Source organism: Panthera pardus, unplaced genomic scaffold, assembly GCF_024362965.1.
Source record: "Panthera pardus isolate Hobbes unplaced genomic scaffold, ASM2436296v1 HiC_scaffold_8, whole genome shotgun sequence".
NCBI lineage: Eukaryota > Metazoa > Chordata > Mammalia > Carnivora > Felidae > Panthera > Panthera pardus.
Genome location: NW_026527013.1, coordinates 45,204,915 through 45,220,335, shown reverse-complemented (window position 1 = coordinate 45,220,335; position 15,421 = coordinate 45,204,915). Strand labels below are relative to the sequence as shown.

Genomic DNA, 15,421 nt, shown 5'->3' with positions numbered 1-15,421 from the left:
AGATGAAGTTTCCCATTGCAGACTAATCCTTTGTGGAATATTGTGAAGCAGAGACAGAGACTCTATTTCATTCTGATAACTTATTTTTACTAACTACTTCCAGAAAACTGCATGGCATTTCCTTTCCTCTCCTCTTAGTTACTGTTCCTTCTGTGTTTTGCTCACCCTTTTACTTTGTTCACATTTTGTTCCTAATATATCTCTTTTGTGCCTGTCATCTGGTCTAATGTCACAAAGTTAAAATTTCTCTGCTCTTTAATGGATGATAGAATTGGAAGTAAGCAATGATGATTTCATAAATACCTTAATAATGACACACAGCTCTGTACTGCTAATATACGTATAACATTTTCTTAAGTTGTCTACGCAGGTAAAGAACAATGTAGAGTCACGACTCACTAATTTTCTGTGGTAAATGACCAGTTTGTTTGTTTGTTTGTTTTTTCCAACCTACAATGGACTCATACCTGGGGATATCTGTGTAAGTATCATACATCTAGAACCATACGTGACTCAGCACACAAATTCAGTAACATCCAAATTAGTCTATTATTATTATTATTATTATTATTATTATTAGTTCAGTGACGTACAATGATGTCGGAATTTTTCTAAATGCATTCTCTCAATAACAGTAACTAGATGTATGAAACTTACTTTATCACAAAACAGCAGTAAAGTTCATGCTGGTAATCCACAAACCATACTTTAAGTAGCAATATGTAGATTACATATGTTTCTAGAGTACACATATAATAAATGTTAGTCAAAATGCATCTCCCCACGTATACCCATGAAAGTGATTTTCATTCTTCAAAATCTAGTTCAAGTTTGTTTGTTTGCTTTTTTATTGTTAACCTACAAAGCTTTTCCAGACCCTTATCTTCTTCCTTTAACCACATGATTCTTCAGTTATATTTCCCTGTGGAAGCTTATCTTTTTCTATCAAGTGTATTTGTAGCTTTCTTTTTCCTGCTTTGAACTGTAAGCTCCTTGAGAGTGTAACCATGTCTTACACATTCTTGTATGCTCTGATGTAGCAGATATAGCAGTTTGTAAATCGATCATCAATAAGGACTTGTTCTATTTAAGTGTCATTTTCTTTTCACTTTTTAATCTATTCAATCAGCTGACTTAGGCACTGCCTGATGAGCTTCCAGATAGAAGGGCCAGTGGCTATGAGGTAAAGTAATACTGAATATCACCCTGTAGCTGAGAATCCACTCCCCACTAAGGTGTGATTGTTTTTAACAGTGTGAATTGCAACTGCTATCCTAGAAAAACTTTAGAAGCAGCCTTTGTTGACGGGTGGTAAGATGCCACTAAATTCATGTAGGTGAATCAGGACTGAGGAAAAAGAATAAAGCTGATCTGGGAATCTTGGTGAAGGACAGGAAGTAAGGTAATTTTTTTTTTTTTCAACGTTTTTTATTTATTTTTGGGACAGAGAGAGACAGAGCATGAACGGGGGAGGGGCAGAGAGAGAGGGAGACACAGAATCGGAAACAGGCTCCAGGCTCCGAGCCATCAGCCCAGAGCCTGACGCGGGGCTCGAACTCATGGACCGCGAGATCGTGACCTGGCTGAAGTCGGACGCTTAACCGACTGCGCCACCCAGGCGCCCCAGTAAGGTAATTTTTTGTATGGCTTACAACCCAAACTTAAAAGAATCCGTATGTTGAGGGTGGGACAGAAGAAAATTTAAGGAGACAAGATGACAAAACAGAATTCTATTTTACTATAGAGGAGTGGGGACAGCCAAGCAGGATATGAATTCAGAAAAAACATGAGCTAAGATTCAATGCCTTGGGTCACCTACTAAATCCATGACTTATCTCTCCATCACCTAGTCTTTCTAGCCCTCAATTTTCTCATCTCTAAAATAATAGGACTGGACTAGGTTAGTGCTTCTACACTTAAGAATGGGAAATAATCCCTGAATATTGTCCCATATCTTACATGCACAGACATGTGAAGTTTGCATTCAAAGATGGCATGAATAATATTACCTCCACCATCCTCTCTCCTTACTCCATGTATAAAATCTCATGTTAATGAGACTTACACAAAGAAAACAGGATCTGCCAAAGAACTCAAAAGCACAGAATGAAAGTACACAGACTTTTTTTTTTTAACACTTGTGGTTTGAAGCCAGAAACTTCAAACTGCAGATATTTACATTTCAGATTTTCCACAATTACATAAATAGTTTCAAAACAAATTTAAACACTGGTCAAGGATTAGTTCAATTCAGATACAAAAAATTATGTGAATTTTTGGCATGTCTATTTAAGTAACAAATGTTACTCATCAAGATCGCTAACATAGCAGCATGCTTCGTGGATTTTTCTCTAAGAGAGAAATATTTCTATTGTTGTCCCAGTTCCAAAATTATGTGTTTGTGTGTGTGTGTGTGTGTGTGTGTGTATGTGTGTGTGTATATATATATTATCAATCATCTCAATTCATTGGTGTTCCCTGATTTGAATTTCATACAGAAATACACAGTCTATTACTAGTAATTCTAAATAAGAATGAAACATAATAATGATTATCCAGGATGCAGCTGAGAGGCTGTGGATTAACATCTGTACTATTTCTCAATGTATCCATGCCATATTTAAATAACAAAAATGGTATTTTTTCTGTGTATTTTGTAACAAGAATTGATAATAATGATGCTTTTGCATTCGCTATAAATAACACACTACATCCAAAGTTTTTATTTTCTCTTGGTTAACCAAGCTTGCTGCCTGTAAATCAACAGTAGCATTTTAGTTCTCATCTAAGGAAATCCATAGCTTTTCAAGCATGAGCTACATGATTTCAAAAAGATGGAGGGAGAGATTTTAGAAAGTTGAGCAATGCAGATGTGGAAGACATATCCTAACTACAAAACATTTAGCCTAGAGTTACCAACATTTTTGACAAGAAAGAGTTAAAGGGTTGTTTCATTTCTCTCAAACCTCAAGGTACCTGGGTGAAACAGAGTCCTCAGAATGACATTCTTAGATGAAACATGGATGGAGACATCAGCAAGTGTGTTCTTTTTGTAGTAGTGACAAAGTGACTTTCAAGTGTCTTAAAGGTCTAAAGGTACATACGAAGCACTTTGCATCTGCCATTTGTAAAACCTATAAGATAAAGTTTCCCTTTTCCTTTGTCATATTAAGTTTTTCTATGTAATTGGAGGGGGAAGCCATGATTTTCAGGATAAAGGAGCATCTCAGAAAATGACAAGAGGGCAAGGTTTTAATAAGCCAAGATGTCTCCAAGTTAGACCATGGACCACCTGCATTTTAATTGTGTATGTGCAAGTATAGAGCAAGTACAGAGCTTGTGTTTTTAGACTCAAGTCCAAAATGACTTCATCAGAAAAATCCAGGGTCCATGAATTTGCCTTTAACCTAGTTCAATCTGGGTGATTCTTCTGCACACTAGAAATTCAAAACTAACACAGATCCTTTTGTTCCTAGCTCTCCATTTCCTAAGAGCAGAAATCAGCCAACACTGGCTTTAGACACACTCCTAAACATTCTCTGTCTGGCAAAGTCAAACCAACACATCTTTGCTTGTAGCATATAGAGAAGGACTTCTAGCACATGTTTGGACTAGCAGCTAAGAGGCACGAAGACAGGAACAGAAACTGATAAAACTGACCCACACAAGGAAATGGGTGGATTTGTCAAAGTATGGGACTCAAGTTGAAACTAAACTGAAACTTCCTTAGAAAGACCCATATAGTTGAATGCCAACAGCTAATTATGAGAACGCTTCCAAGGGCTCTATGTGACAAAGAAGAGGGACTGATGTGACAAGGAAAAGGTATGCTCAGGTGACCTAATAATCCACTGTCCTATGGTGATAACTTATCCTTACTTGATACACATTATATTCCTGCTGTAACTACTACCCTTTGTTTATAAGAAATGAATCTCATCTTATTTATGTGACAGGATGTTCAGATTGATGTTTTCACTTGTGGATTCCCCAAAGGGTGAAAACTCACCCTAGTGACTCACCCAGCTTGAAGAAGTTAGGGGAATGGACTCACATTATTATCAGGAATCTCTAAGAGGAGCAGTAGGCAATTACTTTTCTTGAAATTCTTGAAAACCATGGTGAAGAGAAAGAGAGGGAAGCCAGGTTGCCAACAGCCCAGACACAGTCTTTCAGATTTCAGATCATTGATCTCAGGGCCAGCCTAGGGGATTTAGTGAAGATGCCAACACTGGTACATCATGATTTTCTGGTTCTCCCCTCTTTGGAGACTATCTGCCAATTGGTCAATTGGATACTTCCACAACACTACTTACATTCCTGAAAGTTTAACACAGAAATTCTCATGCACCAATATCTGAGTAAACCGTGTATTTGCAAAGAGAACAGAGAAGACCTAAGCTAAGGAAAACCCCCTTTCATGTTTCAACAAAGAGTGGGAAACCTATAGGTTTTCAGAAAGAGTACAACTTTCGTGACCACAAATGTATTTAAGTTAAAGGTCAGACTACCCTTAACCCTTCTGTCCCTTTGTTCATCAAATACTGAAAGTTATTAGAAAACACTGTTCTCAACAAGTGAGTCTCAAACTCCTTTCCTCATTTATTCTTTTCTTTTTAAAATCTATTTTTTTAGGGGGAGACAAAATCAATGTTTGTCAGCCAATTTCTTCTTGCTGCCTCCTGTAAGTGTTCCAGAAACAAAATGCAGTGTCAGGGCGATTTTTAAAATGTTTGGAGTATTGAAAGAGATGCATAGAATATCACAGAACTTTAAAGAGATTATTTAATCCTGAATGTATTTTCCCAGGTCACAGGGTAAAAAAGGTACTATATCTGTAACAGAAACAAAAATGATTTTTACCTAAAAAATAAAATAATCCTCTAAGAAATACAATAATAAAACACATTTCCACAGTGAGGTACTGCTCATTTTATCTGCAGCATTGAAACATCAATGATCTTACTTTTTTTTCTTTTTAATTTCTTTATTAATTTGGCCCATTTTGACATGTCCCCAAACTTCTCTCCCAGGCAAGCAAGCAGAATGTTTCTCAGGCTATCAGAAGCCAAACTTGGAAAAGAAATTGGAATGGATGGAGGTGGCCTAGGTTTTCTGAGACTGAGAAGAGGAAAATAAGACTGAATCTCAAGTGATGGTATACTTCAGGAAGTAAGGCAGAGGCCCATGGTTCAAGTATAGTGGAGCAAGTGTAGAGCAAAATCCCCATTCCATGTGAAAGGTCAGCAGCAAAAGATAACATGCATAAAGGAGCAAGCCGGTGGGTAGGGTACAGATTGGAAGAATCCACTAATGCTAACTGTAGATCTTTTTAAAATAGGGCATCTGTAAACCAGCCTAAACGGTAGCCAATATAGATAGGAAAGGCATTAAAGGGCTGAGCCATATCAGACAGCAGGTGTGATCTTCAGATAAATATTTCATAGAAGGCAAGTTTGCAAAAAAAAAAAAAAAATCAAACTACGCGTAAATTTATTCCTCAAAGTATGTTCTAGAAACCTCCTGCATCAATATCACCTTACCCGGTGGTGTTGATGAAAGGCAGATTTTTGAGCCCCTGCCAAACTTACTGGATTTTTATTATCAGAGCCCAGTACTGCTGTTCATTATTGTGCACTCTACGGTTTGAAAACTAGTACTGTACATTATAAATTGAGCACAGATGACTTTCAGCCCTAAACCAATTAAGGATACCAATGAAGAAAAACAACCCTGCAGAGTTTTGTTCTGTGTGCTAGATTACTCTGTAGTTTCCATGTGGGATGGGGTAAAAGGCCACATTTCTCCAGCAAAGCCCTTAGGTCAATGCACTTCTCTTGTGCTGGAAATATTTTTCAAGTCTTGCAAACTCTGACTCAACTCTGCTGGGAAAGGACAAAAATGCAATACTATGATTTCATCGTAGAAAACTAAAAATACCAGATTCAATTCTACTTGTAATTGCCCTGGAATTTCCAGGTGTTGCACCTGAGGGTTGTTCAGGCCCTTAATCTTAATGGCAGATATGAAGTTCTGCCATAACAGTCAAGAATCTCAGACTATGATAGAGGGTCAATCTTCCCAGGACATCGAAAGAGGCTTTTGATTAAACACCTGGTCTTGGGCACAAACACTTAAATGACAATAATCTCAATTTGAGAAGTAAACTCTAGGATACCTAGTAGGGAACATAAAGGTTTGAGTAAAAGCTCAGGACATGAGCCCGTGGCTTTAGATGGGAGTTACATCTGGGTCACATCTGGAGGATAGATAGTTTATTACATTATACATGCACAGAAGCATCCTGATGCAAACCAAAGTGGCTGTGCCATGCTGTACCTTTTACTCTGCATCCTGTAGAGCCCTTGACCAATCAAGAGCATAAATGCTCTCTATGTGGGCAATCAGTGGGAACATGTTGCCTTATTGGATTACAGACCAAAGCCACCTCACCAAGGACAAAGAAGAGGTACTTCTTCTGCTATGCTGGTTTGATGGGTGTGTTCCCAGAGTCATGCTCATATTTCACTCTCTCCCTCTCAACACTTGCATCAATGGGGAGATACATTATTCATTTTGCCACTAGAATGGTCCAGGAAGAGCACACACAGGGTCCAATGCATCCTGCTAGCTGGGAGCCTTCTCCTCTAACCTTTCTAATGATTGTGGAAATTCATTTTGGCCGAGAAACTGTAAGGTCAGCAACATCTCTGTGGATTGAAATTACTCACAAAATGTAGGGGAAATAACCTAAGGAAAATCAGAAACAAATGAAATACTCTGACTTTCTTGAATGTGAAAATTCCTTTAAAATGAATTATTGATTGTAGAAATGATGACTGGACAGCTGTCAAACTCTCATTACAAATACAATTTAGCGTGGTTAGTCTTTATAACATAAATAGCAAGGGATGTTCAAAGACGGCACACAAGTGCCTATGTGTGAAACTATCCAACACACAGTATTTTTATTGAATAAGTACTCCGCTTGGTTCCATTTGCTTGCTCAGTTGAATAGAATAGAGGCAAAACAAATACAAGAGGAGACAGCCATGCCTGCTTAAAGGATAAGATGCTTCTTTCATCTGTCCTTTCTTCCACCTTCCTTCTTTTAACCTCCTCACACGAGCATTTTAAACAGGAAGGAACAGAGAAGTCTGCTGACAGCTGGTACATGTTTGAAGGCAGAAAGTGAAAGAAAATCCAAACAAGAAGTGAACTCTTCTCCTACTCTTTCTTTGTTTCCTGCTTAACAGAATAGTGCTGCTGCCATTATACATTGTGTCACACATAATGAGGACCTAATTGTATGTAACGCCAGCTCTTAGAAATGGTGGTGATCTGGGGAAGTGTTAGGAGATAAAAGTGGTCTCTTTTGGGAGAAAAATTCTGCATTGCTGAAGGAAGCATTTGTAGGAGTGGCAAAGATCAACAAGGGGAAATGGGTCAGCACAACCTACTCCAACCTACTCCTGACCCTGACCCCAAATCCTGATGCATTTCAGAAACAATGGATTCATTACTCCTTTACATATAAGTAAATGGGTAACTGTGACAACAAGTTCCAGTTATGGAAATAAAGATAAATTTTCAACAAATGCAAATATTCTATAACTAATTTGGGGGCAAAAACTGAACTTAAGGGATATGACATGATAGCCTTAGTGTGAATATCTCTACAGAATTATAAGTTTGTTAGATTATGGAGTGCTGACCCAGACTCAGCTGGGGATGAGTCATTATTTACTAATGACGGCAAATAAGAATATATAAAAACATATGTATATAACAGATTGGTTTTGGCTAAAGAAGTTGGAATAAGATATCTGTAACGCTAATTCACTAAATGCTATTTCCCTCTTAACATAAGTATACAGTAGATATCTATGGTTTTTGCTTACTCAGAATTCATCACTTCTCTTCAAGGTAAGGGCATTCCACTTTTTCTTTGGTGACCCAAGTGCCCTAGTAGCCTAAGTGGTTTGGGTAGACTAAAATCTTGTATCCAAGTTAGGAGCAGGAGGTAACTCAGGCCTGGCCAATTAATATTCCATTTTCTTAGAAAACTGATTCCCAAGTATATGATGCAAGTTTGGATAATAAGATTCTATTTCAAGCCTTTTCATAAAACTACTAGGGGGAAAAAAAGTTTTTTAGAGTCTGGGATTGCTTGGAGGGAGAAAGCCTAGAGTTTTCAAAGGCCTCCACATGGAGAATTTAAAAAAAAAAAAGAAAGAATGAACTAACGCACCAGAAGGAAGCTAATAAGAAACCAAAGAATGGAGGCTGAGTTTTGATGACATCACTTGAGCTTTGGAACCAGTTCTGTTCTAAGCAAGCTTTATCCCTAAGATTCCCAGATATGTGAGCCAGTTATTGCTTTTATTTAATCAAATTTGAGTTGGCTTTTAACAGCTGAAGCTAAGTGACTCTTAATCGAAACTATATTCGTAGAAAGTACACATCGTTTAATCCGTGGGTTAATTAATGTCCTTTGCTCTTCCTTTTCTTCTTTCAATTTCCTTTCAGCCACTCTCCAAATGTATGTGTGTGTAAATGCACACGAATAGGCCCTCAGCAATATGGCAGGCAAAGATCTTCCCTTTGGAGCTACTGTTCTTGTTCATGCTTCTATCTCAACCTGGTCACTCCTGTGATCAAATGCTCCCTAAAAGTCTGCTCCTTTAACCTGTGTCACTTTGATTACTTATGACAAGCCCCATAAGACATGTCTTTCCCATGCCCTTCCCCATCACAGGACATTATTACCTGTTGGGAAAAATATATATATATATAACAATATATTAATCTATTCCCCAGATGTGTAGCTTCTAGCTGAAATTCATATACTTTAATGGTGGCCTTTTAAAGAGATAATTAACCTAAAACAGTGTTAATGTTTATAATGTGCTTTTATGTGTTCTTCATGTGCAAAAAGGCTCTCTTAGGGAGCCAGTTAAAATTAATGCAGAGCTTACATGTGCCTTCCCCCAAAATTCTGATTAGATAGACCTGGAGGTAGGGCACAGACATTTGAATTATGCATCTCAGCTTATTTAGATGCAGGTGATCCACAATCATGAGCCACCATTTAAGAAAGAAAAATTGAGAGAATGGCAGCAGCCACAGTAGGATGTTTCAAGCACCCGGTGGCTACTAGAACTTTTAACCAAGGAAACAGAGTATTTGTTTGGCTCTTAAATCAAATGTTGGAAATGCCTGTCTTTTCTGGCTTGGGTGAGCAGAGCGTTTCCCATTATGTCTGTCCATGGGGATAAATTCTTCTTTGCAATAGGAGGTGTAAATGATTGTAACAAACCTGCTCTGGCTCCTGATGTTTTGCTTATTATGTATTAAGAAAATCCAGATTTGTCCAAGCTTCTCTGTGACTGGGAGAAACAATTAACTCTTTCCCTGGTTATGTCGCTAAGCCTCCCAGAACCAAAGTATCTTCATTCTCAACAAAACAAAAGTATGACCACGGTTGGCTCTTCTACACTCAGTTGTAATTTTGCATTTTCTTGGAAACCATCTGTTTTAAGGCCTTCTGGGGTAACTTGCTGGTTTTATTATCTCCGCAATGACACCGTAGGTTCCCCACTTCCTTCCCTGATATTGAGTTGCCTGAACACGTAACACCTGCAGGTGGTACTTTCATGTTACATGCACTGTGGCTCCTCAAGTAATATTCATGATTCTTTGCACCTGTCTCTTTAGCAGCTGAAATACCCCATGTCTGTCTTTCCTTAAATGTTTCAGGTTTTCAATTCAACACAGAGTGAATGCGTCAATATACATACATACTAGGAAGCGTGAAAGGGAGTAATCTGGGAGCTGTTCAAGCAAAACTCTGACAACATATTTCTAACAGGAAAGATCCACTAAATTTGAATTTAGTATGCTGCTCTTTCTGGTGTGTAAGTACTTTAGTTATTTTGCATATAGTTGCTTAGGATACAAGGTTGTCATGATGTCCCTGAGGAAGCTGGGGAGGAGGCAAAATTGAGTTGCAGTTCATGGCAGGCATTGGGTTCCAGTGTATGAGTCTCTTTGGTGGGGCACTGTCATTTTGATTGAAATGAAAACCCAAACCAGACTGTGTCCTATGTCCTTGTCTGACTAAATCCAGTAGTCCTGCTAGAGATGGGAAAATAAGCATAATCACTCAACTTAGGCAGAGATGTCCTCAGCTTTGGAAAAAAGTGCTTAGGAGACTACAAATTAACTTCTACTTTCTCTTCCTCTAAAGATAAACCCCTCCCCCCCCCAACCCTGGCCCCATGTCTGCTATACAGAGACATGTAGAATAATGGCAATAATAACTACTATTATTTGGCATAATGAGGCCAGGCTGCATGTAAAGTAAAAACACTTGCCAGGCCCTGTCTCACCCCACCAACAACCCTACTGACTGATGCTATATTCCTCCTCACTTGATGATGGAGGAAGAGCAGATTAGAGACAATTCACTTACAATAGGTTGCAAGTCAAGCATTTGAACCTGGTATATTATAAGAGAAGAGCTAATTGCTCAGGGGCGCCATGACATCATGATATACACTTGCAATTACTCTCTATGCATCACCACCAACAAGTAACAAATGAGATTCTGATATGTTGAATAAGAACAGTACCATCAAATGTAACTTGAGATTTTTAGGCCACCCCATTTTTGACATGAGGAACCAAAGTTTTTTAGGGATTAAATGGCTTATGAAAAGTCGCACGGATACTCAATGATGGGGCTCTAACAAGAATCCTGATTTTCAGATTTAATTGAATGTTCTTCATAGTACCATCAGTTCCCTCTAGTTTGTTTTTTGGATAACAGTAGAAATGGTCCACTTGTACCTAGAAATATACTGGAGGAGAATAATGGAGTCATTTCTTAGGAAGGGAGGAAATCTATTTTGTCAATATTTATGTCTTCAAACTTTGGTTCAGGAGGAAATAAGTGAAAGTTTATTTCCTTTCAATAGAGAGCAGAAGGGATAAATGTATTCATTATATGCTGCACTTGTTACTAATTTTTTCAAATTACAAAGTTGTTCTTTTTTAGAATTACCAGCATATTGATGTACAGAAAGGATATTTTGTCCTAAAGTAATCCTCTATAGAAAACTGTATAAAAGGGGGATTCATAACCTTTCAAAATGACAAGCATAAAATTTGCATCTAATTATTGGGCATTCTGCCTTTTCTGTGTCATTCTGTCATAAGGTAAAATGGCATGCACACTGATTTGGGCAAACACAAAGCAAAAACTCTGTGAAGGGATAAATGGCAGCAGAAAATGCCATTGACTTGAATTCACAGGTTTATCAAAAGAGGAGGAAAAACGTTTTCTTGGCTTTCCTAAGACAAGGTAAAAAGCATGGCCATTAAGTTGTTGGGCCCTTTGAATAAGTCATCCACCTGTCCTCCTCATTTCACTAGCAAATGAAACTCAAATCCTTTCCCACAAACCTCCAGAGAAGAATTGGATAACCATAAGTATCTATCTTTATAATAAAAATACCTGTTTGCCTGAGCAAAACATCACCTAAGCAGAAGGTAACTGACAGGCGATATTGGGTTAATATCTGTCATTCATTCAGCAAGCATTTACTGAGTTCCTACTATGTGCTAGATCACATTCAACACATTGAGTATAGATAGAAAAGTAAATAAACACAACATCCTAAGACAGATCACATTTTAGGTTGGGGGAGGCAGACTCTAAGGAATTTATACAGTGTTCTGAAGAGTGACTAATGCTGTGAAGTAAAAAGAAAAGGCATAGGGAGTCCAGGGAGGATACTGCAATTTTAAGTAGAGTTGCCAGTGATGTCTTCATGAGAAGATGATATTTTAGTCAAGACTTGAAAGAGAGGGAACACATCATGAACATATCTGGGAGGTAAACAAACACTGCAACCAAAGGCAACAATGACTGCAAAAGCCCTCCAGTAATGGGAAAATGCTTAGTTTACTGGAAACAAATACTTTTATGCTTTACCTCTTCCTCTTCCTTTCTCCCCGCCTTCTCTCTCTCCCTCTCTTCCTCTCTTCCATTCTCTCTTTCTCTCTTTCTTGCGCGCGCACACACGCACATGGCAACCAGTGTGCCTGGAGCCTGCTGAGCAGGGGAACATTCAGAAAAGCTAAGTAGGACTGGTAGCAGCTATACCACTTATTAGTGCTTATGAGCACTGCTATATTCATGGTAGAGTTCTTCAACCCACATTTGTATAAGCAGAAACAGGTATTATTGCTGTATCATTATTTTATAGACAAAGTGAGGCAGAAAAAAATCCACTTGAGGGGGCCTGGGATGCCCTTGCATTGCTATGATGTTTTTCCCTTTTTCTCTTTCAAACGATGCAAATAGAATTAGGAAACTGTAATTCTTGACGAATTTTCTTGTAGAACTTCTTTCTGTAGAATATGCCAGATCCATAAGTTGTTTGTAGTGCAGGAATTAAAAGGATGGACTCTTGGCAATAGTGCCTAGGTTCATATCTCTACCTCTAGGTGAGCCTGAACAAACTGCTTAGATTTTGTGCCCCAGCTTGCTCATTTGTGAAATGAAGCTTAGAACAGCACCTATCTTATAGGGTTATATGTGAGTGTTAAACATCTTAACTTTTTTAAAGTAAATTCTATTCCCCAATGTGGAGTTTGAACTCATGACTCTGAGATCAAGAGTTGCATGCTGTATCAACAAAGCCACACAATGCCCCAAATGTCTTAATATTTTTAAGTGTATTTATTGATATTGAGAGAGAGAGAGAGAGAGAGAGAGAGAGAGAGAGAGAGAGAGAGAGGTGTTACACACATGAGCAGGGGAGGGGTAGAGAGAGAGGGAGAGAGAGAATCTCAAGTAGAATCCATGCTGACAGCATGGAGCCCAATGTGGGGCTCAATGTCACGAACCACATGATCATGACCTGAGCCAAAACCAAGAGTCAGATGTGTAACCAAATGAGCCACCCAGGTGCTCCACATATTAATATTTTTAAACTGCCAAGAACAGTCCCTGGTATCACAAAAGATCTATAAATTCCCTCTTTAAAGTCTCTGATTTGTGGAGTGGTGGTATTGGGGGATAAGGAAGAGAATAATCCCTTGTTACTCTTTAATGTTTCTCTAGTAGGTAGGAAGACATAACTGTCTTTCGGTGGCCCAGGTGTGATAAATTTTTTCTGAATGTAAATCACCAAAGACACAAAATTTTTGCCTCAAGGAAAGTAATACAAGGGGACTTTGCATCATTCTCCCGTTACCCCCATCTTCCATAATTAGTAGCCTGGTTGTGTGCATAAGGCACAAATATTAAATTGCACACAGCCTATCATCAATCTTCCTCCAGGTCTCTGAATGAGTAATGCCAAGATTCAGGCTCAGAATACTTGTCTAAATGAAAGAACTAACCTTGAGACAGGAATGGAAAGAATGTAGGTAACGTCTGCATTTAAAACGGAATAAAGGGAAGAGAAATCCCTTTGATTGGTTTCTGTTTTTTGATGTCAGGACATTTCTATCTCCCTAACATCAAAACAACAACAACAACAACAACAAAAAAACAAAACAGCAGTGAGAAATCAGAACAAAAACAGGAGAAATCTCTATTTTGGCAGGCAATAAAACATCCTCTCCAACGAAACGGCCTTCCCTTCTGTTCCCAAAAAATTTTGTACACTATACTTACTTACCCAGACTATGGTAATACTTTATATACTTGTCTATAGCTTGTAAGCTGTTTGAAGATAAGAACCTGAGTCAATGTTGTCTTGTTTCTCAATTTTTATCATTCTTTCTGCCACGCTGTCAATGTCTGATCTATCCTTAATGAATACGTTAATGAATGAAGGAAACAACTTGCCAACAAGTATAACTTGGTATGTAGCAAAAACAAGACAGAAAATTAAATATCCTAATTGCTTGTCAACTACTATTTGTAAGAGAATTTGGTGCTTCTGCAAGATCTTTTGAGAGAACTAGCTGGGGTTTAGGCCATCAAGAAAATCAATTTTTGAGTTTTTTATGAAAATTAACATTTCATTCTATTTACTATTTCACAATGGAGTCTTGCCTTTATGAAGTGTGTTTTTAATGTTAGGTCACTCTGTAGAATAATTCTTTCCCTTTCATTCATTTATTTATTCATACAAAAATGTTTTCTGAGCATTTGCTCAGTTCCATATGCTTCAGATACAATAATGAACAAAGACAGGCAATGCTTCCTTCACTGGGCATCTATTCACTGACAAGTTGATGCTTTAGTAACTAAATTCAAAGAAAAAAACCATGATCTTGACAGGCTTAAGACATCATTTCAGTTTTGTGAGTAGATTTTATCATTTATTTTTGTCAGAGAACACACTAAGAGGAAGTTGGAGAGGAATTAATATACACACAAAACTTACATAAAATTTTAGGAGTTTCACAGACTTCCCTGAAAGTTGATTCGTAGAATTCAGGTTAAAAATTCCTGTTCCAATCTGGAAGTATCATTTTTTGTGTGTATGTATGCATGCCTCTGTGTGTGTATGCATTTGTGCATGTGTGTGTGTGTACACTTACTTTAAAACACAGGAAAAAAAACCAGAAACCATTTAATGAAAGGATAATAAACACATGACTATAACAATTATTTTAAATATAAATGGACTAAATGATCCAATAGAAAGACAAATGGTGGCTGAATGGATAAAAAAAAAAACAAACAAAAAACAAGACCCACTTACAAGCTACCTACAAGAGACTCACTTCAGATCTAAAGACACATACAGACAGAAAGTAAAGAGATGAAGAAAGATATTCCATGTAAATGGAAGTAAAAAAGAAGCTGGTATATCAATACTCTTATCAGAAAAAATGGACTAAGACAAAGACAAAGAAGACACAAAGAAGAACATTATCTCATAACAAAGGGGTCAATCCAAGTAGAGGGTATTACATTCATAAACAGTTATGCTGTTTACAAAAGAGCACCTAAATATATAGAGCAAATATTAACAGACATAAAGGAAGAAATTGAGATTAATGCAATAACAGGAAGGTATTTAATTCCCCTATACACCACTGGATAGATAATGCAAATAGAAAATCAATAAGGAAACACTAGCCTTAAAGGACGTATTAGACAAGATGGACTTAAAGGGTATATATAGAAAATTCTATTCCAAAGCAGCAGAAAACACATTCCTCCTAAGTGCACATAAAAAATTCTCCAGGATAGATCATGTTAACCCACAAAACAAGTCTCAATAAATTCAATAAGACTGAAACCATATCAAGTATGTTTTCTGACCACAAAGGTATGAAACTAGAAGACAATTATAAAAAGGAAATTGCAACAAGAACCTAAACACATGGTTACTAAACAACCAATGAGTCAACAAAGAAATCAAAGAGGAAATTAAAAAAACACTGAGAC

At 37.6% G+C, this 15,421-nt stretch overlaps 1 protein-coding gene across 7 annotated transcripts in view; it reads right to left on the bottom strand.

Moving 5' to 3' along the window:
- The window catches only part of LOC109254642 (contactin-4), an 893,345-nt gene that overhangs the window by 304,880 nt on the left and 573,044 nt on the right, over positions 1–15,421 (bottom strand). The window lies entirely within an intron of this gene.